Genomic DNA, 24,189 nt, shown 5'->3' with positions numbered 1-24,189 from the left:
AGTCACATTCCAGAGCCCGAGAGGCTGAGCTCTGCAGGACCAGCGGGAACCAAGCCCGTGAGCCTGCAGCTCAGAGGGTGGGTCCTCCAGGAGGCCTGGGTGGCAGGCGCGGCCTGGAGGCCCTGTGCACTAGGGCCCGGCCCTGCTCATGACCTTGTCCGCGAGACCTGAATCTCCTGGCTTGACGTCTGGCTCGCCCTGGAGCCCGGTCCCCTCCCACAGACGAGGAGGGAGAACAGATACCGGCCGGCCTGCAGCCAGGGCCCAAGGCCAGCACTGGCCACCTGCACGGCCAGGTCTGCCCGGGGACAGGCAAGTCCTGCTGCCTCGTGCTCGACACTCAGGGTGACCTGTCCACCCTGGGCTGGGGCTGGAGGCAGTCCAGAAGCGTGCCAGGAGAACAGGAGGCACACGTGAGTGCGGGGTGCCCGAACGCGCTTCCAGGTGTCCACATGGGTGGGAGCTGAGGCGGGAGATGCCTATGGATAGTGAACGGTGACGGTGTGGACGCTCTCTGGCCAGCACGGCCTGCAACGCTGGGAACTGTGTGTCCCGGGGGGCTGTGGAGTCATGGGGAGCGTGAGGGGTTGCCTGGTAGCGTGGCTGGGGTGGGGCTGAGGCCGGGGCTCAGGCTCCAGAACCCGCCGGCCTGGACTCCTCTCCTGCCTCGGCCGCCTGCGACTGCCATCGCTCTGGGCCAGTGTCCTCACCTGGGACGCGCAGGTCACAGCAGGTTGGGGTTCTGCTCTGGAGGGCTTGCACGGTACCTGGACCACAGTCAGGGCTCAGGAAGAGCAGCTCCCCGTTCCCATGGCAGCAACAGCATCTGCAGGTCTCCATGGTAACCACGGCCATTATGCAGATCCACATGCAATGTGGCATGGCCATGGAGGAACTGGATGGGGTGGCCAGTGTCCCTGGGGGTCATTTTCACCTCTTCCTCCTATTTGTGGGGGCTAAAGTTTTTTGTGCACGGGAATCATAAACCCTGGTCACCCCCCACACTCAACCAGTGAGAAGGTAAAGGAAGCTGAGCCCAGTTTTCACGACTCAAGAATGAACTTCTATGAGGCATGGAACTAACCCTCACTGTCCCCTCCTGAGGCCTTGAGCTGGATGTGGAGGTTTGGGTAATGGACAGAGGACAGGCAGGCAGGTCACAGTCTGGGGTTGGAGAGACAGGCAGACCTCAAAAAGAAACCCAAGAAAGGGTTAAAAACAAACTGTGATAAGGGTGAAAGAGTTAAGAAGGGTCGAGAGGCGGAACAGCCGGGAATGGTATATGCAAAGGTCCTGAGGCACCAGGGCCTTGGGAGGAGAGGACCTCAGGGCAGTGAGCCAGGGACGCCAGATACACAGAGCTAGAGAGAAGGACCAAGATGTGAAATAATCTAAACGTCCAATGATTAGGAATTTCTTAAACAGACTGTAATGATCTGCTCTTTGGCCATTTTCTGCAGTTGTTCCGAGTTCACACACACTGAAGAACTCAAGCTTACAACTGGCTCATGGCTGTGTGCTAAGTGACAAGAAGCTGCAGAGTTGCATGCACCTGCATCTTGCAAAGCAAAACAACAGGAGGCATTGGCACTGCTACAGGAAACACAAACGCTTCTCTGGGACACGGGACTCCCCTGCCGGAACCTCACTCCCGTGTGCTTCCCGGGCGGTGGGCTCCGGGGAGGTCGCTGTTCTTCCTGCTGTTTGGTGAACATAATGTTCCATCAGGAAAGAAAAAAAAAATTCATTGTTTTAATGTTTAAGAGAGAGCCAGAAAACACTGCCATCTTCTGCCCTGACCCTGAAACCCCAGTGAAGTTTCTGGAGCTGGGGTTTTGAGAGGACAGCCTTTTTCTGTTCAAATCTCAAATAAACAAGAGCCCCTTGGCAGAAGGCCCCGCCCCCCCAGCACCAACCCTGCAGCTAAGACAATACTGCGTGTTTTCTTGGGGAGCGGCGGAGAGGGGGCGCAGGAGCTCTTGCTAAGCCTTGGGAACTCACCCAAATAGTTCCTTCCCCACCCAGGACCCTCCTTTTCCTGTGGCTGGGGTCATCCCTCCTCCCACAATCCTGCCTTGGCTAATGCCCCCGCCCCCACCCCCATCCTGGCCAGCACTACAGTCCAGAATCTTCCACCCTGAAGACCTGGCAGCCCCAACTCCCTGGTTACAGCAGCCGAGACTGAGCTTGGACAGCAGGAAGCAGAGCAAGGTCCATCCTCAGCAGAATCGGGCACTCCAGAACTATGGATTAATTAAGCACCTTCTGTGTGCCAGGCACTTAAGAGTCATGGGACACGGGGACGACCCAACAGTGTCAGCTGAACTGACTGACTAAGGAGGGGTCAGATCTGGAAGGCAGAGTCACATGCGAGTGAAACCGAGCCAGAGTGGACAACAGACCCAGGGCCTGGGACAGGGGGCCGAGAGAGGGGGACTCTCGGTGGAGCCACACTGGAGCTGACACCTGCAAAGATGCAAACTGCCAGGGAAAGAACCTTCCAGAAGGAGGGCCCAGGAGGCAGGGCCGGGGGACCAGGGCAGGTGGGAGGGAATGGGGCTGACGGACAGAGGGGCGGCCCTGTAGGCGGGGTCTCTGCAGAAGGTGCGGGACCCCCGACTTGCCCAGGATGCCCCTGGGCCTTCCACCGGGCTGTGACCCATCTGCATACTTGGCCCCCATGCGGGAAATCAGCTGTGCAGGGTTTATGCTCCAAAAAGTCACAATGTTCTCTCTGGTCCTTGGAGAAGAGAGTCACCCCCTGCGCTGTCTGGTGCTCCCAGGGCTGGGGGCCTTGTCCTCCTGTCCATGCTCGGTTCCTGGCTCCTGAGGTCAGTGACAGGTGCTCAAATAACAACCAGAGGGGGAAGACCGCAGGGCCCCGCCCACGCCAGAGCTGCGCCACCACCACCCAGCTGGCCATGCGCAGGTGGGCGGAGGGACCAAGGCACCTGTGGGATCCAGGGGAAGATGCGGCCGGGGAAGCCACGAGCGTCATCCCTCGGGAGCCCAGAGTCCCGCCGGCGTCCCAAACCCGAGCCTGACATGCCCTGGGCGGGCGCCTCTCCGCAGCACGGCCTTGACATTCTGTGGGCTCACAAAGGCAGGACGTGATTCATCCACCCGGGCCTTCCCCGAGAGGAAGGAAGCCAGAGCGCAGATCCGCCACCAGATTTACCTCCCGGGCTCCGCGCCGCCCCCTGCCCAGAGCGCACAGCGCAGGCGCGCCCTCGGCCTGGCGGCCAGGGAGGGTCCAGCCAGCAGCCAGGGTCACAGCCTGCCCTCCAGGGAGCACCCACGCCTCTCCAAACACAGCTGGAGGAGTCCTCAGCGGAAAAGGGGGGGGGGGGGTCTCTGCTGCTAAAGAGCAACAGGGCCTCCTCTCCCGTCCCTCCCTGTGCGCCCAAAGGAGGAACCACAGAAAGGGGCTGCCGGACACACAGGGCCTCTTCCTGCTCTGGGAACAGGCTAGGGGGGTCACTGGCGCCTCCTGCCTGACCCAGGGACCTCAGTGACTTTTTTTTTTTTAAGGGGGGGCTGTAACCGGGGATGGCACTCAGGGGCTCTCGACCACTGAGCCACACCCCCAGTCCGATTTTGCATTTTATTTAGAGATGGGGTCTCACTGAGTTGCTTAGGGCCTCGCTGTTGCTGAGGCTGGCTTTGAACTCGCAATCCTCCTGCCTCAGCCTCCTGAGCTGCTGGAGTGATAGGTGCACCACGGCACCTGGCTTCGGTGGCGTTTTAAACCTGGGTTGGGGGAAAATGGTCCAGTTTACACTTGGAAATGTTTCCGCTTAAGAGTCGAGAATGTTTTACTTCCGGATGAAGCTGTTCTGTCTCATGCCAGCGCACGTCCGACACAGGAGAGGCACAGTCCCCATCATCCAGCCAACGCCTCTGGCAACACCTAGGGCCAGGATTTTTTCCAAACCCTCTAAAAAGCTCAGGGGTGGGCATCACAGTGGTCGGAGCAGTGTGCCCGCTATTTCTCTTTAGCAGCTCCCTCTGAATGGGGGACACAGCCGCCCCCGGACGCACCAGTGGCTGAGATGGCCGCCCTTGCTGCACAGCTACACCTTCTCTTAGCTGGGTAAAATAATGGGTGTAAGACCCACACGCACCCACGCTCTCGGTCCTCGAGCATTTCCACAGAGTCCCAGCTGTCTGTGAGGGTGGACTGTCACCTCCAGGTGTGTTAAGCATTCATACGACAGAAGGCACAGGCCGCTGCCTTGAGTTCTCTTCATCCTGGCTGTGTGGTCCTGGGAAAACTGCTCACCCTCTCTGGGCCTTCCTTTCCTCAGGGACAACAGTACTGCTCTGCTTACCCGGAAGGGGTTGGAGAATCCAAACCCTGAAGGGATGTACACGAGCTTGGGGGACCTCAAAGCGGGTGCTCCAGCAGCTGCGGCCACGCCCCTCCCCAGTTAGAATGACCTCTTTCCAAAAGGGAATCCAGTCAACACCACGCCCTGCTTAACCCCACCCCCCAGGCATTTAAAATGAAATCCAAACCCCTTCTCCTGGCTCCACAGCCCAGACCCCAGGTCAGCCCCCTTGGCCCCACCGGCCCGCTGCGCATGCTTCAGGCCCTGGGGCTCCTGGCCCTGCAGCCCCCGCGGCTGCACATGCGCTCCCGCGGGGGACACTCCTCCCACCCGCGCACACACGTCCTTTAAGTCTCCGCTCGGACAGCTCCGCCTCCCGCTCCAGGGTTTAATTCCTGTCCCCTGGGATTAGAAACGGGCTCATTGCAGGCGTAATTACTTGGCCCTGAATGAGGACATCCTGGCCTGCGGTGCGCCCTCATCCAACCACCAGAGAAGAAGACAGACAGACAGACCGACAGCTACAAGCCAAGAAACTCCAGGCACTGCCAGAAGCCACGGAAGGCTGGAAGAAAGGAAGGATTCTCCTCTCCAGCCTCGGGGACAGTGTGGCCCTGCGAACGCTCTGGCCTTCCAACCGTCGGAAAAGCATTTCTGCTGGTGGGGCCGGGGCTGACCTTGCGGCTCAAGTCCATCTGGCAGACCTGCTTCGGCGCTGGCTGCTCTCCTTCCTCATGGCGGTGTCTGCCTCTGCCTCCTGCCCATCAGCCCCAAGCATAAGGGGACTTCGGCCTGCGATTCCCTGCAGCAACCACATAGAGCCTGGCCCACAGCAGGTGTCAAGGAGTATTTTCAGAGAGGTCAAGAGACTCACCCAAGGTCACACAGCACATAAGGAGGAGGCAAGGGTGGGAGGATACTCAGACACTGGCTTCCACGCCAGTGCCCCCAAAGAGCCACCATGCTGCCAACCACCCAGGAGTCCAGCCTTGGCAGGGCCTGCTGCAGCGCAGCGACCCCGTAGATAAAAGGCTGCTTGACCCTCCGGAGGTTCTGGGGCTCTGGAGCGCAGATCCGCCACCAGATTTACCTCCCGGGCTCTGCGCCGCCCCCTGCCCAGAGCGCACAGCGCAGGCGCGCCTTCGGCCTGGCGGCCAGGGAGGGTCCAGGGGGTGCCCTGGAGTCCGGTTACCCCCACACCCCAGGGCAGATGCAGCGACTGGTGCTGGGCCTGGAAGAAACCGTCCCCTGTCCCGCGGGGCCCTCTCTGCACCTGTCTCCCCAGCTCTGTGCTCAGGCTGGGGTGCAGGGGCCGCAGGCCAATCGTGAAGTACCGCTCACAGGAAGCGGGCGCCCGGAGATCGCCACCCCGTCCCGCTGGCCTCTCTGACACGTCTGCCACTCTAGCTGCTGCAGCTTGGGAACAACAGCGGGGCCAGGCCTTCCGGGGCCCCCGCTCCCTGTCACGGGCTTTCCTTGGTGGGAACTTGAGGCCACCGTCTGCTGTCCTTTGTGTTTATAACGTAACCTCCAATTTGGGGACAGCATGGCTGGCGTCTTCCAACGCACGGTGATGTTTAAGGACGACCGGGCGGGGTGACTCCCACATCTCGGGTGACTCACAGCCCAGGAGGGGCACGGATGTGGCCAGTCACAGACGCGAGTGTGTGACGGAGCCGGGGCTCTGCACTGGTCCTTTGTCCACGGGAGCACTCAGGAGTGACAGCGAACCCTCTGTGTCCCTCCTCAGCCGATCCAGTCCGTCATGGGACGGGGCCCTGCTTCCAGCGGGTGCCCAGAACCTCCCTGGGCACCCGGAGGTGTGAAGGCTCGGACTCCATCCCGGGCAGGGCTCCCAGTCGCCCAGGCGGGACTGTCCCCAGCACCCGGGGTCTCCTTCCTCCGCACCAGAGCGTCCTGGAAGGACCTGAAGTCCAGCTCTTAGGGCTTCTCCCAACCGAGGCGCCAGCCAGGGCGCTCGCTGGCCAGTGAGAAGTGGACTCTCTGGCGCGTCCTCAGCCACGTCCACCCGCTGCCTCGGGGAGCACGCGCACCAGTGGGGGAAGCCAAGGTGTTTGCGGGACACACGTCACCCTGGGACAGGCATCCAAGCAGGCATGCATCTCACCTGGCGTTAGAGGCTGAAGCCCAACAAACACAGCCCTTAAGTCTCCCCAGAACTCAGGGGACAGCTTCCCCCACAAGGATGAGGAAAGAGAGAAGAGCCAGGCGCTGTACTGCGTACCCATCATCTGCTCCGAAGGCTGAGGCAGGAGGATCACAAGTTCAAGGCCAGCCTCAGCAATTTGGGGAGAGCCTGCCTCAAAAATAAAATTGAAAAAGGCTGGAGTGGAGCTCAGGGGTAGAGTGCCCTTGAGCTCAATCCCCAGTATCTCAAAAACGAAGAAGAAGAAGAAAAAAAAAAAACAAAAAAAAAAAACCAGAAAACACCAGGTGTTAAGGAGGAGGCAGAGGAATTGGGACCCTGGCGTACTCCTGAGGAGGAATATAGAAAGGATAGAGTCACTGTGGACAACAGTATGGCTGTTAATCAAAAAACTTAAAGACATGGCCCAGCTATTCCACTTCAAGATATACAATTTTTTAAAAAATTGAAAGCAGGGACTCGGACAGGTATTTTGTACACCCACGTTCAGAGCAGCATTATTCACAATAACTAAATCTGGGAAACGACCCAGTGTCCCCTGATGGATGAATGGACCAAATGTAGGGTGTGCACAGTGGAACATTATTCAGCCCTGAAAAGGAAGGAAATTCTGCCCCACGCTACAAGGTAGGTGAACTTTTACAGCATCATGCCAAGTGAAATAAGCAGGACTCAAAAGGACAAATACTGCCAGGCATGGTGGCGCACACCTGTCATCCCAGTGGCTCAGGAGGCTGAGGCAGGAGGATCTCGAGTTCAAAGTCAGCCTCAGCAACAGTGAGGCCCTGAGCAACTCAGTGAGACCCTGTCTCTAAATAAATACAAAATAGGGCTGGGGAGGTGGCTCAGTGGCTAAGTGCCCCTGGGTTTGATCCCTGGTACCTAAATAAACAAAAGGACAAATACTGTCTGAGGCCACTGGTGAGGTCCCCAGAGTCGATCTCACAGACACTGAAGGTGGCGGTGCCAGGGCTGGAGGTGGGGAGTGTTTTGGGGAAGAGGGTTTTATTTTCCCAAAGTAACTACGGAGTCCTGGAGGGGGACGGTGGTGGTGGCTGCATGGGGATGTGACTGTCCTCGACGTCACCTGCAGAGGTGAAAGTATCTCATCACTAGTTCAACGACAGAGTGTCTTTCAAAGTCGGGCTCCAGGCTCAGGCTTGGGCCCCGGCTGCGGGTCGGAGCCCCGTCCCATGGCGTGCCAGCCAGGTAGGCCTCAGGGCGCTTTGCTTCTCTGAACCTCGGTTTCCTCATCTGTGAAGCGGGGCCCCGGGGCGGAGGGAGGATGACCGCTGGTGTGGAGAGGGGGGCAGGTGCGCAGGGGTGGGGGTGTGCAGCACGTCACCTGCTGTGACTCTGTGGTGGCTGCCGTGGTTCCTCTCTGGGGCTCTGCGGTCTGGGGGGACACAGGAAGAAGCCTGTGGTCTGGGTGGTGCCGCAGAGAGGCTGGGAGACTGGAGCCGGTGAGGACCGAGGCCTCTTCAGCGCAGAGAGGCTCCTGACAGGAACCCCCACCCTCAACTGGCAGAGGGGCTACAGGCCAAGGCCTGTCCTGTGTGGGGACCCCACCCTGGATCCCCCCAGGAGGGAGGAGGGGGCGGTGAGGCCCCAGGTGACCAGGGACTGAGGGCCTCCATCGGGCCCTCCCTCCCCTGCCTCCTGGGCTCCACGAGGCCAGACCCAGGACCTTCCCCAGGGGCAGGTGGGGACAGAAACCTTCCCAGCCCTGAGTCCTGTCCAGTCACCAGCCCCCTCCAGGGCCCTGGCAGGGTGGAAAACAGCACCGTCCCTGGCCTTGGACAAACACTGTATCCAGAATCCCTGGACAGCAGGGTGCCTGAGAGGTCACGACATCCAGCCCTGCCTCCACTGTCCATTGGGGGTCCCTCTAACAAAGGCAGGATCCCCCGATAAACACATGGGACTCTGACTATGGAAACATTGGCATTAGCTTAATAGTGACCCTGACCACAGCCAGTGCCCCCAACAGCAGCTCAGTGGACCCTCAACAGCCCTGAGTGGGTTCCGAGGTCCTTCCACCCCAGACGGGAAAACCCAGCTGACCGAGGAGCCTGCCCGGCCGCGTGGCGAAGCCCAGGACCCAGCAGCTTCCTGGACAAGGAGCCCAGCCACTTTGCTCTGTTTATTGAGCACCTACTACACACCCAGTACCCAGAGCCCCCAACCCCAGCATCCCACTGTGCAGCCAGAACACTGGACCGGAGGAAGCGTGTGTCGGGGCAGAGGTGAGACTGGACTCAGACCTGTCCCTGTGGAGCTGTGGTCAGCCCACACCAGAGGGTCCAGCTGTCCTGGCCCTGGGGACAGGCTCCTCTAGGGGCACCCAGGTCTGGCAGGTAGCCCCGGACAGCTCACGCCGCTGGGGAGGGGCAGCAGACAGGTCCCCCCAACAACAGATCCCAGCAGCTGGGGACCAGCCAGGGGCGTGGGAGGGTCCCCGCACCCCTGTGTTCCCTCCCTGAAGAGGACACTTTCCCAAGATGGGCCTGTCGGGGCTGGGACCTGCTGCCCACCCGCGGGGACGTGCCGTCCACAGGCAGAGCTGGCCCAAGGAGGAGCGGTCCCCCCCAGGGTCCTGTAGCACGGGGACAGCCCTAGTGCAGGCTGGGTGGGGGAGGACAGGCTGACTGCGGCGGGCGCAGGAGACTCAGCACCTGCTCACCGGGTGGCACCTCCCAGGCCCAGTGTGGTCCACGCCCACCCCAGACCCAGAAGCCACAGCTGGGTCCCCTGCTGGTGGCTCAGCCGCACCACTGCCACGCGGAGAGGGAGGCCAGGAAACGAGAGGAAACGCACTGAGCAGGGAACTGGGGTCTCCCCTGCCCCATCTTTGCTGGGCTCCCTGGGCCGAGTCACCACCCTCTCTGAGGCTGTTTTCTTGCCCGGAAAAAGGGATGGATTTGCTAACCTGGCGGCGGGCCCTCTGGAATGACCGGGCCCGGCGCGCTGAGCTACACCATCGCGGTTTCAGAGCAGTGGGTCCCTTCTGCGGAGGCACGAGGGGCTGGTGAGGGCTGCCCGGCCGTGTGGCGAAGCCCGGGACCCAGCAACTTCCTGGACAAGGAGCCCAGTCGCTCTGCTCTGTTTATTGAGCACCTACTACACGCCCAGTGCCAAAGCCACGGCCAATTCGTTGCTTCGAGAAAGCGGCGGGCAGACCCGAGGAGGCACTTCCACGTGTCCCCTGGACGAGCAGGAAGCATCCGACCGGCTCGCTCACCGGAGGGAGGGCAGACCACATGGGGCACTGTGCCCAGAGGATCAACCGCGCCGGGCAGCCCTTCTGCGGGTGGCCCTCAGTCTGCAGGGCAGGGGACCGGGCGCACCAGGTGGGGTGGGTGCCATGGCAATGCATGCACCAATGCATTATGGGATGGACTCGCTGGTGCACTAGGTAAAGTGCAACCGCCACATCAAACAGACTTTAAAATGGTCTTACATGAGTTTTGAAAATGGATCAAGGGGCCAGAGGTGGAGCTCAGTGGCACAGCGCCCGTCTAGTCCCTGCGGGACCCTGGGTTTGGCCCACCAGCCCTGGGAATAAAACAAATTAACTTAAATCAAAATGAATCAAAATGGGGTATATCTGTACAGGGGATTAGAACGCAGGCATCAAAAAGGAAAGAAAGACCGATTCTTATCACACAGATGAACCCTGATAACATCCTGCTACGTGGAAGACGTCAGTCACAAAAGGTCACACGCTGAGTCCCTTGGGATGGCAGGTCCAAACGGACACGTCTACACAGATGGAAACTCGATTCGTGGTTGCCGAAGGCTCAGGGAGTGGGAGAGAAATGAAGAGCAACAGCTGACAAGGGTGAATTTCTTTCTGTGGTCATAAAATGTCCTAAAATTCCCAGGTGCAGTGGCGCACGCCTGTCATCCCAGTGACGCGGGAGGCTGAGGCAGGAGGATCGCGAGCTCAAGACCAGCCTCAGCAACAGCGAGGTTCTAAGCAACTCAGCGAGACCCTGTCTCTAAATAAAATACAAAAAAGTGCTGGGGAGGGGGGCTCAGTAGTTAAGTGCCCCTGGGGTTCAATCCCTGGTACCTAAAGTAAAAATAAAAAATAATAAATATTTTAAAAATTGATCATGGCAGGAGTTGCACATATCTGTGGCTATAATAAAAGCCACCGAATTATATATTTTAAGTGGATGAACTTAATGGTATGGATTCTCTCTGAATCAAGCTGTTACTTAAGAAGAGACAAGGTCAAGACAAAAATTAACTGAAAAGCAGTCCAAGTATGAAAATCTGAAAAAGAGAAATTTCAAAATGACACCAGAATGACTGGGGCTTGGGAAACGCTGAATTCATGTATTAGCTCTATTTCAAACTCCAGCTCCACCACCTCCCACCTGAATGACTGTGTGCTAGTGACATCGCCTCTCTGAACCTCAGTCTCTTCATCTAGAAGATGGGCACATGAACAGCTGCGACCTTGTGGCATCATAGTGAGAACAGAGAGCACAGAGCCTGACTCGGCCAGGGGGTGGCCGAGGGAAGCTGCCCGTTGCCATCACTGCTCTGCCAGCAGGCTGGGGAGGGGGCGGGACCTGCCCCGGCTCACAGGGCGGAGCCATGAAAGCTGCAAATCTGAACGGGAGTCCTCAAGTGCACAGAAGGGCTCCTTCCCACGCAGCCCCCCAGAGCCGGGTCCAGCTGATCCAGCTGCACCACGGGAAAATCCGCCAGGCGCCGAGGGCCTGCCAGGAGGCTCCGAGCACAGGCTGCTCCGGCTGTGACCTGGCCGTCACTGCCGGCCACCACCGCCAGGATCACCCAGGTCTTCTTTGGAACTTACTGGCCGTTCAGTCAGCAGGCACTCACTGAGCTCACCTACTCGCCGGGCGCCAGTCCACGGCCACGCTGAGCAGTCCTTGCCCCCCAGGACGTCCGCCCCCGGGGAGACAGACAGGAAGGAAATACAGACGTGGGCACGGTGGCAAACTGGGGTCTGGGCTGGGGGACGGCAGTGGAGGGGTGTTGTCCTCAGCCCTGAGCGCCCTCCTGTCACCTGCAGGGCCACTGCCTCCTCTGCCTCCCGTCGCCTGCTCTGCAAGTCCCTTCTCTGCTCAGCAGCCAGAGCGTTCTTTCCAAAACCTGCCCCAGGTCCTGCCATGAAGGGCCACTGTACACACCAGCGAGGCCCAGGGCGGTCCTCCTGCCCTCCCGCCCGGCTCCCTGTGCACCTTGGTCCTTCCCGGCTTGCTCCTGCCTCAGGGCCTTTGCACCTGCCCAGAACACCTCCCTGGGCTCTTTAGCCAGCTCCGTCAAGTCCCTCGGGTCTCAGCACAAAGGTCACTTCTTCAAAGAGCCCTTCCCTAACTGCCCCATCTAAAACACACGCGGGTCTTTCAAAGCACCTTCCTTTACCTTGGCCACTGCTCTGAATCACTCTCTAGAGCTTTCCATGGTGTCCGTGGGCCGGGCTCCTGCTTCTCTCCACTTGGGTGCCCGGTTCCCAAGGCCCTGAACCATCATGCTGCATCCTTGGCACCCTGAACAGTGCCTGGCACAGAGTAGGTGCTCAACTAACAGCGTCACGGGATGGTGGGTGGACAGGAGGGGCAGAGGGATGGGAGATAGACAGAAGGAAGCTGACGGGCAAGGGTGAATGGAAGTGTGGGTGGACGGGGGGATGAAAGGGCAGGCGGACGGAAGGATGGACAGACAGACAGACGGGCGATGGAAACAAGGCGGGTGGAGGATGCACAGAAGCCAGCGTGGACAGGTGGGCGATGGCAGACGTCCACGAGCGATCACACAGATCTTTCAGGTGGCCCTGAAGGTGATGGTGGACAGAGTCCTGGACTCAGCCTCCCAGGGGGCCAGCTTTCTGAAGTGCGAAGTGAGGCCACGCGGGGAAATTCGCAAAGCACTCGGTGAAAACCCTCCAGGCTGATGGTCAGGCCGCCAGCCACGTCCCTGCCCGCCTGGTAACACCGGGTGGTCCTGTTCCCGCTCTCTCGCTTCCCTTGTGTCCCGCAGTGACCCTCTAAGGACGACGTCTTTGTGGCGCGCACCCCGAGACGGGCACTGGGGCTCTGCGTGACTCCAGCACCATCTTGTCGCCAAAGCCTGGCCCGGGTGGAGGGCAGGACCTGAGCAGCCGGGCGCCTGTCCCCTGTGCCCTGCCCTCCCCGGGGGCAGCAGCCCTGAAGCCCAGGCAGGTCCACACCCTGCTGGACCCCACCTCCTTCCTCCAAGGCCCTGCAGAGGAGAATTCAGTGACAGCCCCACGGTCACCCCAAGTCGGAGAGACAGTGGAGATCTACTTGGCAAACCCCGATCCTGGGGCCCCAAAACTGAGAGCTATCCTCAGCGCTGCTCAAACAGGCCGACAGGGCCTGGGGACCTCAGGCAGGGGCCACGACCGGCACTGGAGCGTGACAGACACCACACAGCAGGATGGGACCCGAAGACTCCAGATGGCACCACGGGGTCGGCGAGGAAACCGCTCCCGCCTCAGCAGCTCCACGGCTGCCTTCCCATCACCACGGCCCACGTGACCCGTGGTAGACAGACTCCCAACATCCCTGGAGCGACAGCGACGGTGGGATGAAGAACAGCGCCCGAGCGTCAGGAAGACCCAGGCGGAGCTTAGCCGGCACCTCGCCGCTGGGCCACGGCTGCTGTGGTCCATGAGGGCGCCCGAGGGCTGGGGGACAGGCCCAGGCCAGACGCCTGGTCCCACAGGGCCCTGAACACCCTGGGGCCCAGCCACCCGACTAGCTGAGACCCGCATCAGCCCCACTTCGCTCAGAAGGAAGCTGAGCGTGGACCCCGGGTGCAGGTCACCCGCCCAGGCCCACAAACCCGGGGAGACACCGCTGACCTGCTCCGTTCCTGGGGAGGAGGTGGAGCGCTCTGCGTGAGCTCCGCCCACCCGCCCGGACGTCCAGGAGCCCGGTCCTGGATGACGGCCAGGCCCGGGCAGGGACAGGAAGCATCCCTGGGCGATAGAGATCAGGACAGACGGGCTCTGAAGGCACCCAGTGTGCTTGGCGTGGCCTGGCCACCTGGCCCAGTCCCCGGTCTGGGCAGCCCCAGCCCAGGGAGATAAAGGAAGCAGGCACCACTGTATACCCGGAGGCGCACCCAGCCTAACGTCGGTCTCGCAAACAGCTGCAGATCACAGCATTCTAGAGACAACTCTTGTCTCCCCAGAATTGGAAAGAGCTCGCGCGTGCGTGAAAAGGCGGTTAGTAGGAACGGAGCTCTCCAAACCCTGCCCGGGCAATAACTCACTGACTCTTCAGAGCAACCTCATTGTAAACAGGAGAAACTCAGGCTCAGAGAGGGCAAGTGAGCTGTCTAAGGTCACACAGCTTGGAGGTTTCAGGGCCAGAACTGGAACCCAAGCCACCTGAGAAGCGAACCCCTATTCTATGCCCCTAGATACAGGGCCGACATCTCTCAGCCAAGAGGTGTGCGTGCGCAGTTCTGGACAAGTTTAAAAATGCCAGCCCAAAAGGCTGGTGCGGGTTATCTCGAGAGTGTGGGGTGTCGGGAGGGCTCCCCGCTCCTCGTTAGGGCTGCCTGTGTTTGCACAGGTTCAACCGTGAAGAGGGGCTGCTGAGCCACCAGGTGGAAAGAACAGAAAGCGGTCACTTTGGAAAAGGAGCCGAGGGTCACCCGCCAGGTCACTTGACAGGGATCTCAAGCCGCACCTGCCAGGAGGCGACAGCAGGAAGCACCCACCAAGGGTGGAGATGGAGCGAAAGGGAGGCAGGGGACCCCCAGCGCTCCAGAGCGCAGGGCGCACCGCGGGGCGGTCCCCAGCAGCACCGCTCACGGCACCCACGCCCCCGGCGCCCAGCTCCAGACCCTGGTGTGGACCCCAGGCCCACAGGGTGGACCGCGCCCGAGTGGGGAGAAGGCAGCGGGAGGCGACGAGCCGCGTGGCCTTGAGTCCGCTGTCCTCCCAGGCTGGCCTCAGAAGAGGTCCGGGAGGAGGTGGCCATGCTGCAGACCCCAGTGTGGCCAGGGGAGATGGCTGCCCGCTCCGGGGCCCCCAGCATTCTGGACATTCCAAAAATTCTTCCAGTCTTCTTGCTGCCTCCCTCCACCCCTGCCCCACCCCTTTAAGTGACTTAAAGGAAGGACAGAGGGGCCCTGTCGAGACCCCCGCGGTGAAGCCAGACCTGGGCCCCCGCCACCTCTGTGGAGCTAAGCGGGCAGTGACCAGGCCTGCACATCGTGTCCTCCCACCTAAGCGAGGACCCAGGTTCTCTGCCTCTTTCTCCCTCCTCTGCACCCAGCCCCAGTACACAGTAGGTGCTCAATAAACATAAAGATGAACATAATGAGTATCCCAGGGCCCTGGAGCTCCCAAGGCAGAGGGTGGATGGGGACAGGACTTCGTAGGAGGCAGGTCCCGACTGGGCCTCCTCGGACCCCAAGCTGGGGGTCATCAGGACAGCTCTGCCCCAGCGGCTGGGATCTGAGAAGGCGCACAGCACGGCAGGGCAGGGCGCGGGAGGCGCCCGGCACGCCCTGGGCGAGCTGTGGTTTTCTAAGTCCTGCCTTGCGAAGGGCTGGTTTTGATCCTTCCAGAAGGTGCAGCAGGAGAAGGAGGCACTGGGATCTACTTATGTAGTTCGCTTTATGCCTATAAAAACAAACAAAAACCCCAAACGAAACAAAAGGCTCAGAGAGGGGAAGGCGCTTACTCAGGGACACACAGCAGAGAAGCAGGGACTAGAACACAGGAGGCCTGACATCCGGCCAGGAGCTTTCTGACCTCCTTGCCATCCTCTCCTCTGGACTAGGACCCCTCCGCGAGCCGGCCCAGCCACGGGAGGATCAGCACAGGAAACAAAGACAGAGTGCTGGGCCCTGCAGTGAAAGGAACAAGCTTTGGCGACTGCCCAGGCCAAAGGGCCCTGGGGGTCCCCACCCCAGTCACTCCCAGGCCCTGCCCAGTGCCCAGGGCAGGGCCTGCCTGGGCCCAGGCTTCAAGTCAGGGCAGGACAGAGGCCCAAGTTCACAGAGAACCCGGGTGTGCCCGCCGCGCCCCTGGCCTTCCCTTCTGCCCGGAGGTCCCCTCCCCACACCAATGGCCACAGGACGGTCCCAGAAGGCACTTCAGTCCCTAAGGAAGCAAAACACAGCCCCGACCTGGGCCTCCCCGGGCCTCAGTTCCCTCTGTCAAATGGGAACGATGCCAGCACCCGTCCTGAAGGCAGTTACGAGGACTTCGTCAAATAAGTACCGAATCCACATCACGGGGACAGGAACAGAGGTTAATTATTGTTTTTTTTTATTACTGCCACTGCTAATATTTCTGCTACGACTACAGACAAGGAAGATTTATAGCGTGGCTGGTACCTCGGGAGAATTTCAATTGTTTTTAAAACCCAGAGCTGATCTTTCTATGGGGGAGGCTCCCGTTTTTGAAGTGCCTACCGTGTGCAGAGGGCTTTTTATGTTGTTATCCCATCTAACCCTACCATGGTTCTGCAGGGAGAATCTTGGCTTTTTCTTTTGGTGGATGAACTGAGGTTCAGAGAGGTAAAGTCACTTGCCTGAAGCCACACAGCACTGATGTACAGACAGGATCTTTCCCCTCTGCCTGGGAAAGAGCATAGGCAGAGACTCGGGACATGGGGGCGGGAGTCAGCCTGCCCAGATGCACGGTCCCCCTTCCTGGTGGTCCTGGATAAGTGGCTCCCTCTCTGAGCCTCAGTTTCTTTATCTGTAAAATGGGGGCACAGATCAAATGAAGTGATGGAGAGGAGCATGGTGAGCAGAGAGCCCGGCAGGGAGACCACTGGCTCACCTACTGGCTACTTGACTTCACTGCGTACAACATGGTCTTTCTCAAAAGCTGGGTCTCTACCTAAAGAGCAGTGGCAGCCGCGGTCACCTTCCCCAAGCTTCCAGAAGCGGAGAAGCCAGCAGAGAAGTCACCGGTACCTGCAGGTCAAAGGTTGCCCTCTCTTCCTCCAAGGACACGCTGGTCCTCAGAGGCACACTCACAAACGAGGAAAGGTTCAGAGAGGTGAGGTGAGCTGCCTGGGGTCACACAGGAAGCCCAGGCCTGAGCTACCCCAGGCTCCACGGCCCTGCCCCTGTTCAGAAAGGCGACCCAGGACGGGACGCGGCGTGTGATTGATGTACAAGCAATGTTGACGAGGTGAACAGGAAGGACTGTGTGACCCTAGCCCCTGGCCCTCGCGGGGGTGGCCTCTGGCAATGCCCAGGGCGCAGAAGCCTACGGGTGCTTCACAAGGGACCTCAGACTTCCCGAGTCTGCCTGCTGGATCGGGGCTGCCCTGGGATCTCGGGCCTGCTCTGCGGGTGTCCATGACCCCTGAGCAGGCAGCCCCCCTGCTCCCAGGAGGGCAGCAGAAAACACAGGCTCAGGGGCCAAACTCCAGGCCCTGGGGCTCGGGGGTGGGGGCACCCCCAGGCCCTCCCCACACTAGTGCCACTAATAACTGTAACCATAGCAACCACGAACCGCAGGGTTGCAGATGCATGAAGGGTACTGTTGACACAGTTCATGATCATCAACCCATGAGGCCCAATCAGCCCAGAGTGGCTCACTGCCCGACCCAAAGTCACACAGCCAGCAAGTGGAGGGAGCGGGGGTCGGGCCCAGGCGGTTGGCTCTTCCCAGGCCAGGCAGGACCCCCGCAGCTCCATGCCAGCCTCACGGACAATCGCACACTCATCTACTTAGCGCCAAGCCTGTCACGGTCCCTCTTGTGCCTCCAAGCACCCTGTGTCCATTTTACAAAGTGTGAACCCAGGCTGGACCAGGATGAGGCCGGCCAAGGTCACGTGCCCCCAAAAGAGGCAGCGCTGGGACCCGAGCACAGAGCCGCGGCCCCAGGTGCCACCAGGGCTGGAGCAACTGTGAGGTCCGAGCAAAAATCGCCACCCAGACAGTCGCCCCCACCGTGGCCCTCCCCTGCCCACCCAATACTTCCCAGCAGCTGAGGAGAGAGGACGCACTGGCCCCACTTCCCAGATGAGGAAACTGAGACTTGCGGATGAATGACCTGTTCTGGGTTATCAGCTCAAACCAGCCCCTGTTCTGGGTCCACTCATCCCACACAGCCCGTGAGCCACGATTCTTGCCGCTCACTGATGTGGGGCTTGGCCGTGTGCAGGGGACCACAGATGGAGGGCAGGAGCAACACCTTCTCAGTCCTTCATGAGGCATTCAGAGGCACTGCAGACTCCTGCCGAGCTCCCACACAGAAAACCAGGCCCCCAGCAGGCTGTCACCTGTCAGCCTGGGTATCTCAAAGAAGGCCACCCGACCAGATGGGTCCGAACACCTGCTGACCCAGGGTCAGGAAACAGATGCCTGCTGCATGCAAAGACCACTGAGATGTTTGTTACGCAGCAGGACGTGGGAAACCCTGACCGACACAAAGACCACGTATTTCCAAAAGGACTCATGCGTAAATGTCTTCCAAGACACGCTCTCCAGCAGGCTGGAGGAAAACCCAAAAGCTACAAAACCCTGTGGAACCTAGAGGAACAATCCCCGTCATCAGGCCGGAGACCATGGCTGCTGAGACAAAGCCAACCGGTGTCCCCTCTGAAATGTTCAGTCTCCGTCTCCCTCAGCCTTAGCGCATGTGTAAAAGGTCCGGGGCTGCACAAGACCCTCCTGGGATGTGTGTCCCAGTCCGCTGCAAGAGTTGTTCAAGGACAACGGGACAGGGGTGTTTATTCTAGCACCGTGTGGCACAGCAAAAAGCAGCTGTCTCTCAAAGGCAGGCCAGGTGAATTACGGCACTTCCGAGCATTGGAGTGCCCGGCTTTTAAGGAGAGCAGGGTAAATCGATGCATGCTGGGATGAGTGAGTGCCCGGATCTGGTTTTGATGTCTGTGGGGAATTCCTCATTTTACATTATTGTTGTAGAATTTCCTACAAAAAGGGCATTTATTGAACCCCAACTATTTACTGAGCACCTACTTTGTCGGGCAGTACCAAGATCACAGCCGTGAGGACAAATGGGGCTCCTGCCTCCTAGAGCTGGAAGTGGGAGAAACAGGCCATATTATCAACCCCCAAATAGAACCACCACTAGTAATGACAAGGACAATTAATAACCAGCACACACGTGGAGCGCATACCATCTGCCAATCTCTTCTCGTTATTCCCTACTGCAACCCTCATAGGTAGGTCCCATTATTATGCCCGTTTATTGAGAAGGAAGTGGGCTCAGAGAGGTCAAGTCAGCTGCCCAAGGTCACACAGCAGATAAGCAGCAGAGCTAAGATTCCAACCCATCCCTTTGATTCCAGAGTGGAGGTAAAAAAATAGATCATAGGTAGTCGGGTGCGGTGGTGTCTGCCTGTAATCACAGCAGCTTGGGAAGCTGAGGCCCTAAGCAACTCAGCGAGACCCTGTCTCTAAGTAAAATATTCAAAAAGGGCTGGGGATGTGGCTCAGTGGTTCAGCACCCCTGGGTTCAATACCCGCTACCAAAAAAAGAAAAAAATCATTGATAATTAGCAGAGTTTGACAGGAACTGGGAAGGAACCAAACAGCATACAAGCGTAGGTAAAGCTTTGGGGGTCAAGAGAAACTCTAATTTTCCAAGAAGTTGAATTGGGAGCTCACGGTGGGAGAGTCCCTTTCACTCTGTGGAAGATGGTTTTGCCGCCTTTGGGTGTGTGGTGTGCGACACGTCATTTTCCTAATACTCAGCGCATTTCGATGTGTGTTTATCACTTCTGACTCAGTGATGTCAAGAGCCATAGACCGTGCTTTGCAAACGTGCTTTATAATCTTAAAGGAGACAAGGTTATAAAACATCTCAAAGGTCACTAAACCGAGCAATTAACAAATGCAGCTGCGATAGCTCCTTCCCAAAAGTCAAGTCCATAACTCTGCATTCTTCTTCATCTGGCCAAATCCCATCCCCGACCAGAGGAGGCCTGGACGGGTCTCTTCTGCAGTCCCAGCAGGCCTAGTGCCTGGCACGCATAAGATTCTTCACAAAACACTGTACTGGTGCCGGAAAATACTACGTACCTACGTGCAAATGTGTGTCTGTCCCTCAATCCAAACAGGGGTTTGCTTGCTTTGAAATGACAGGCACTGAGTGTGGGAGTGGCCAGGGCCACCCACCCCTGCACTGAGGGAGGCGTTGCTAAGTGCACACACGGCTTTGAAGCAGATGGCTCTGAGTTCAAATGCTGACTCTTCCACTTCCCAGCTGTGTGAGCTTTTAAAGCTCTGGTTTCTCAAACCACAGACTGGAGAGTCCCCAGAGCAGACATCGCCTGGGTTTGTTGCAAAGAAGAGGAAAAGAGGAATGAAAGAACTCAGACCGTCCTGGTTCAAAGCTTTGCCTTTGACGTGCTCCGAGCTTTACCTGCGTTTGCCCCGATCCTCCCATTTTACGGAGGAAGAAACTGAGGTTCCCAGGGGAAGTGACTTGTCTGGATTTACACTCTACAATCTAATGGGTGAGCTGGGGCGGGACTGCTACCTTCGAGGCGGGGATCTCCACCCTTCCTGGGCATTTAGAGAGTGGCCGGGGTGTGAGGATTTTTGATGGCGGTCATCTTTTATTCAGTCAACGCCCTGTGTTGGGGGCCTGCCGACCATCATGCAGCTCTCCAAGGGGCAGCCCCAATTCCCTCAGCAGTCCCCCCTGCCCCCACCCCACTCATCCCCAAGACTCAGCTGGAGCGTGATCCTCCGCTGGCGAGGCAGCCCCTGCCTGGAACACACCTGACGCCAGACCATGATGCTAAGTCACACCCCCACTTCCTCAGCACAGCCGGGCCGGACCCTGTGCCTGGCACATCCCAGGTGCCACTTCGCCACACCCAGAGAACACCCCTCTGACGAGGAGGACCCTTTCACCAGCCCAGACGAGGATGCAGATGAGGAAACTGAGTATCAGAACAAGTACCACACCAAGGCCACAAGCCACAATCCAGCCGGGAAGCTTGGCCCCCAGGTGTCCCTGGCTGGCTCTCTCCTTCCCTCCCACCGCCTCCTGGAAGCCCCCCTGGGTTTACCCGGCAGCACCATCCTCTGTTCCTTCTGCCCAGTCGATCACACCGACTCTGAACTTTGCCAAGTGCAAGCTGCGAGCAAGTTCAAATCCCTGTTCTGCCCCCTTCGGACAGCGGAGCCCTGCGTCTGACACGGGAGCCGGGAACCCACCACCTTCACACGGGAGTCCCTGTGGGCTGAGATGTTGGATGCTGATCCCTGAGCTGGCAGACAACAGGTGCTCAGGCTGGCCGCGCCAAGCGCCGACACTTACGTGATCTAAGCCGTCTCCCCCGACGGTGACCTTCTCTGGGGACTTACACCTTCTCTCAGCATATAGCACTGTTCTACGTCACAGATGTCCATCGGCACCTTCAACACCATTGTCCTGGCTCCATGCAAGTTCAGCCCACCTGGGTTTTCCCCAGCAGCCTCCTTACTGGCCCCCCAGGGCTCGGGGTCTGCCCCCTCCCATCTGTCCCCCGCATCAGCCAGGGCGAGAGGGACAGACACAGAACCTGCCAGGGCGCCCCACTGCCCAGGAATAAAGTCCAAGTCGCTAAGCATAGTGGCCCAGCCCTGGCCAACACCCCACACTCCCTCCCACCTCTCGGCCTTTGCTGTTGGGCTTTAGGACCCAGGACACCAACCTCTTCCTGCTGCCAAGAATCCAGGAAACTAAACTCTGAGCTCCATCCTGCTGGGGCCCCAGGGCCCCCTCCCCTGGCCCTCAGCATCCTGCTAGACAAGTGCCTTTACTCACAAAGCCGTCCACACTTGAGCTGCGTCTCTGCTTGCCGCCTCTGACACAGCGTCTCGGCATATGTGTTGAATGAATGAATGAGTGCACGCACCCACAGAGCGGCCCGGAGGCTCCAACCCGGACTGCTTAGAGATATAGTCTGGTGATGCCGAGGGACAAATCAGGGGCAGACAGCTGACCCCTCTGTTCTGCCAGGGTCTGTGGAAAATGAGAGGCAGCCGTCAGGACCCCTGAGGTTTCCAGCTCAGAATCAGGCATTCCCAACAGCACCAATCAGCACCAGACAGACAGCAGGCTAAGCTACTGCTCCACAGCTAGAATGTCATTCCAGGAAGACAGATCCCAAACTGCCCTGGACCACACCTGTCTGCATTTAGTAGGTGCACAGTCCGCAATGGCTGAGCAGGCCAGCTCATTTGCCCGGCCAAAACCCGTGCCCAGACACCAAGCACCGAAACGCTGCCCTTCTCTCTGGTAACTGCACCTTTGTCAAGCACGCAGATCTTTGTAAAAAGATTCCCCCCAAAACCACCAAGACCTGGGCCTGAGCCTGCACAACTACCTGGGGAACTGTCCCTGGCAGCAAATGGAAGGAGCGAGATGCCAGGGTCTGGACCCAATGCAAGTTTGTCCAGGATCCTTGCTGGATTAGCAATGGGAGAAGGCTTGTTCAAATGCCTGGTTACTGATTAGCCAACCCCAGAGCTTCTTTCTGCAGGGGGGCACGAGAGGGGCAATTAACCCATGAGAAAGAAAGGCCAAGTTAAACATCTAAGTCTGCAATGAAAAGACAGCAAGTTGGGTTTCTGGAGCCTTCCCTCAGACAAGCAGGGGAAGTCCAGGGGATGAACCAGGGAAGGGAGGAGCATGCTGATATTTATAGGAACATTTTTTAACCTCTTATGTCTATTCACCCTGACAGTCCCCTCAAAAGGGGAAAGGGTGACGCCCCCACTCCCACCCCCATTTTGTTACTAGTGAAAACCTGAACTCAAACAGGGTAAGCGCCTTGTCCAAGGTCACCAAGAGTCTCCAAAGAAAAGGCTTTTTCTTTGTGCAACAGGTACAGTCCTTACCCTTCCAAAAGGTAATGGCTGCTCCTGGCTAGAGAAAGTTCACTCCTGGCCTGCAGGAAGCCCTAAGCACTTAGGTGTCCAGCGGAGGTCACAAGCCCGCTCCCGGACACGAAGAGCAGGGTTCCAGGGCGCCGCGCCCCGATTCCGAGGCCAGTGCGTTCCGCGCCAGGAGGGTGTGGAAAGGTCAGGCTCGGGTGGGGGTCAATAGGCAGCTTCCCTTCCCGGGGGCCCCGCCCGTGTCCCTGGGCGCCGCCGTCACCGGGGCGGGGACCACACGGGGCCTTCTAGAGCAGGGAGACTGAGCCTCGATCTCATCGGGTCCTCTGCCCAGGGAAGACGCGCCGAGGGAGCGCAGGCCCAGCGGAGAGGACGCGTGCCGAGCCCGGCGCCCGCGGCCAGTGCGCTACCCTCCGCCCACCCTCGCTGCCCCCAAGGCCCGCGCGCCCCGGCCTCCGACCCGGCCCGCGCCCCGCTGCCCACGTTCCACCTCCCGGGCCTCCGACCCGTACGGATGTCCAGCTCCTAGCAGCTGCAGCCCGGGTACCCCGGATCTCCAGCGATCCCCCAGCTGCCGGCCACCAGATCTCTCGAAATTCACTCCCCAGCCTCACACCCGGTGGAGGGGGGAGGATCCACTCTCAGTTGCCAATTACCCTCCGCGTCACTGCCTGGCTGGAGATCCAGGGGGATCCCAGGCCGCCGGCGCCCGATCCCTCCTGGGATCGACTCCCAAGTGGACAACCGGGCGGCGCGGGATCCATTGGTTGCCCTGTGCGGGATCTTCCCGCGGGATCCACTCCCAAGTCTCGGGAGACGGATTCCCCGGCTCCCAAACCGGGAAGCCCCTCCCCGCAGACCCGGAGCCCGGGGGATCCACCGGGTCCCCGCCTCTTCCTTGGCCAACTTTGCCAACTTTTCTCCCCCGGCCTCGGCCGGGCAGAAACTTGGCGGCCCTCGCCCGCAGCCGCCTCCGCAGCCCGCTAGCCGGTCGGGACTGGGGGCGGCTCGCCAGCGCCCACCCCCGAGGCCGCCGCGCAACCTACCCTGGCGCCGCCGCCAGCCCGCGCCGCGCCGCCACCTGCCCGCGGCCGCCGCACCTGCCCGCGCCGGCCCCGCGCAGCCTAGCCTGCTGGGGGCGGGGCCTCGGGCGGGAAGCGCCCCGTCGCCATGGGAACCGGAGCCCGCGGCGCCTGCGCGGAGAGCCCGGGCGGAGCGCGGCCGCCCGACCCTACCCGCCCCGGGGCGCCTGAGTCTGGGACGGTCCGGCGCGTCAGAGGTCGGGAGGTCGGGGGGACACCCTTTCCGCCCCTCAAACCGTGCACCCGCCGCGTCCCCGCAGCCATCCCCAGGCACGGGTCGGAAAGCCCCGCACGGCCACCGACCGGCAGCCGGGTCCCTGCGCCCCGGCTCCCCAAGCCGCCCGGCAACTCCGGAGGCTCTGGGCGTGAGCGGGTCCTTGCACCACGGTGCCTCGCGGACGCCGGCCGCGAGAGGCGAGCTCAGCACGGGGCGCTTTCGCCCCCGCGCGGAGGGCCTGGGGACTGCACCGTGTCCTCGCCGCGGCGCGCCTCCTGCTGTGAGCCCAGCTGGCTGCCCTGGTGTTGCGGAAGGAAGTGATGAGTGGACACTTGTGGACCAGTTGAGAAAATCGTAGGAAGTCGCCCCTGGGAGGGGAAATGCCTGTTCCGCTGTCCCACTGTGTTGCCCCAGCTGCCCTGGAATTCCCGGGCTCAAGCAGTCCTCCTGCCTCAACCTCCGCAGTAGCTGCGACTGCAGGCGCGCGCCACTGTGTTCAGCCAGCATGTCTTTATTAAGCACCCACCCTGGGCCGCGTGCTGGGGACA

General features: G+C 59.9%; 1 protein-coding gene across 7 annotated transcripts in view; it reads right to left on the bottom strand.

The window, feature by feature from the left end:
• Nucleotides 1-23,474, bottom strand: part of KIAA1671 — a 143,617-nt gene extending 120,143 nt beyond the window's left edge. For 3 of the 7 annotated variants that reach the window (XM_079151246.1, XM_079151238.1, XM_079151247.1), the window contains exon 1: nucleotides 23,389-23,466. The gene's annotated coding sequence lies outside the window, so the exon portion shown is untranslated. Of the gene's footprint in view, nucleotides 1-20,780; nucleotides 21,303-22,345; nucleotides 23,362-23,388 lie in introns of those variants that run through there. The other 4 variants (XM_079151241.1, XM_079151242.1, XM_079151244.1 and 1 more) reach the window with 3 other exon arrangements.
• Nucleotides 23,475-24,189: the final 715 nt, after the last annotated feature.

This window comes from Sciurus vulgaris (genome assembly GCF_902686455.1).
Source record: "Sciurus vulgaris genome assembly, chromosome: 8".
NCBI classification, from domain to species: domain Eukaryota; kingdom Metazoa; phylum Chordata; class Mammalia; order Rodentia; family Sciuridae; genus Sciurus; species Sciurus vulgaris.
This window is presented reverse-complemented; position numbering and strand designations above follow the sequence as displayed.